The sequence below is a fragment of the Rattus norvegicus genome, chromosome 2 (assembly GCF_036323735.1).
Source record: "Rattus norvegicus strain BN/NHsdMcwi chromosome 2, GRCr8, whole genome shotgun sequence".
NCBI classification, from domain to species: Eukaryota; Metazoa; Chordata; class Mammalia; order Rodentia; family Muridae; genus Rattus; species Rattus norvegicus.
In genome coordinates, this window is record NC_086020.1 from 1,041,561 (window position 1) to 1,043,856 (window position 2,296).

At 59.6% G+C, this 2,296-nt stretch overlaps 1 non-coding gene across 1 annotated transcript; it reads left to right on the forward strand.

Moving 5' to 3' along the window:
* The first annotated feature begins 1,840 nt into the window (after window positions 1-1,840).
* On the forward strand, window positions 1,841-1,993 carry LOC134486020 (5.8S ribosomal RNA). The gene has a single exon (XR_010064550.1). It is a non-coding gene; the product is annotated as a 5.8S ribosomal RNA (ribosomal RNA).
* Window positions 1,994-2,296: the final 303 nt, after the last annotated feature.

Consider the following 2,296-nt stretch of genomic DNA (forward strand, 5'->3'; position numbering starts at 1 on the left):
ATGGGGGTACATAACTAAACAGATGCCAACTGGTGATGCAGCGGCGTTATTCCCATGATAGTCAAGCAGCTTCTGGGAAACCAAAGTCTTTGGGTTCTGGGGGAGTATGGTTGCAAAGCTGAAACTTAACGGAAATGACTGAAGGGCACCATCAGGAGTGGAGCCTGCAGCTTAATTTCACTCAACACAGGAATCCTAACCAGGCCAGGACACAGACAGAATTGACAGGTTGATAGCTCTTTCTCCATTCCGTGGGTGGTGGTGCATGGCCATTCTTAGTTGGTGGAGCAATATGTCTGGTTAGTTCCTATAATGAACTAGACTCTGGCACGCTAACTAGTTACGCGACCCCCTGAGCGGTCAGCGTCCCACAACTTCTTAGAGGGACAAGTGGCGTTCAGCCACCCGAGATTGAGCAATAACAGGTCTGTGGTGCCCTTAGATGTCCGGGGCTGCATTAGCGCCACACTGACTGGCTCAGTGTGTGCCTACCCTACAAAGGCAGGCGCGGGTATCCCATTGAACCTCATTCGTGATGGACATCGGGGATTGCAATTATTCTCCATGAACGAGGAATTCCCAGTAAGTGCCGGTTATAAGCGTTCGTTGATTAAGTCCCTGCCCTTTGTACACACCACCCTTCGCTACTACCAATTGGATGGTTTAGTGAGGCCTGATCAGCCCATGGCCCTGTCGGAGGGCTGAGAAGGTCGAACTTGACTATCTAGAGGAAGTAAAAATCATAAAAGGTTTCTGTAGGTGAACCGGTGGAAGGATCATTAATGGAGAAGGCCAAGGGGGTGTCTGTTCCTTTCTCGGGCCTGTGTAAGTCCCTCCTCTCACCGGGAGACATGTCTCTGTGTCCTGGTCGCATTCGTGGCGTGTGCCGTGGCCGCCGGCCAAGTGAGCATTTCGGGAAAGCCGGGGGTCGTTAAGGAGTGGTGCGTGGAGGGTGTCAGGTCTGGTCCATCGAGGGACCTCCTCCATTCTCTCTCTATCCCTTGCTCTTCTGCCTATGTCCTTGACTCTGTGCACCTGCCTCTGCCCCCACCACTGCTGCCTCCGCCGCCGGCACCTCCCTTGCCCGCTGGCCAGCCAAGGCCCTCGGCGTACCGAGGTCATTCTGCCTCTTTCTGGACCGGCTCCGTGATCTCATCTCGTGTGCACAGGGGGGAGGGGGCGGTACACGGTGGCCGGGACCCGCTCCCTCTCTTCATAGCACCTGCCTCCCCTCCACCACAGCTCTCCCGCTCTGAAGGTGCAAGTGTGTCTCTGTCGCGTGCAGGGGATGCCTCTGCCACTGGTGGGCTCTCACAGCCCGCCCCACCTTCTGGGCCTCGCGTGTCCGCCCTGCTCCTGTCCGGGTACCTAGCTGTCCTGTTCAGGCACGGAAGTTTAAAGACCCCCCGGGGGATCGCCCTACCTCTCTTTGGTCATCCACAGGAGGGCTTCCCGTTTCCTCCCTCCACCTGGTGCTCCCTGAGACTCAGCGGGCCCCCTCCGGCCGCCGGAGCTTACAGAGGCGGCGGTCGGGGGCCATGTCGTGGGCCCCCTCTGGTCGCCCGTGGGGTCCCGGCCCGAGCGCCCGACTTGCCCGCCCATTGGCTGGCCGCCGCCGGGTGCTGGGTTTGCGGCGTCCCATGTCCCGTGTGTCCCGCCTTTCCGTTCCCGACCCTGTCTTTTTTTTTCTTTCCACGTTTCCTTTAGTTTCCTGCTGGCTGGCCCAAGGTGGAGCCGCCTCACCGTTGGCCCCTCTCTTCCGGTTCAGCAGGGGCGGGCGGGGGAGCTGGTGCTGTTGTTAGCACCCACACGAGTCCGCTCACACCCCAGATACTGACACGACACTTAGTGGTGGATCACTTGGCTCGTGCGTCGATGAAGAACGCAGCTAGCTGGGAGAATTAATGTGAATTGCAGCACACGTTGATCATGGACACTATGAACGAACTTGAGGCCCCGGGTTCCTCCTGGGGCTACACCTGTCTGAGAGGCCTTTGAGGATCAATCGCTGCCACGCCCCCTGTGGTTTCGTCGCCTGGGGGCGGGGGCTTCGCGAGGCTGGGACTCTGCCCACGGGGTCGGTGCAGCCACTGCCGCCATGCACCCGCCAGTGCGCACAGAGAGAGCAACCTGCCAGGGTCGGACTGGGGTTGGGATACCGCACCCGCAGGGGTTGGTCTCAGGTACCTCTCCTCCCCCCCTCCCTCTTGTGAGTCCATCCGCTTGGGTGCCAGCTGGCGTGATGCTGCTGCGTCCGTGCGCTGACGGGACTTGTCCCCGGGATGTGGGAGCTGGC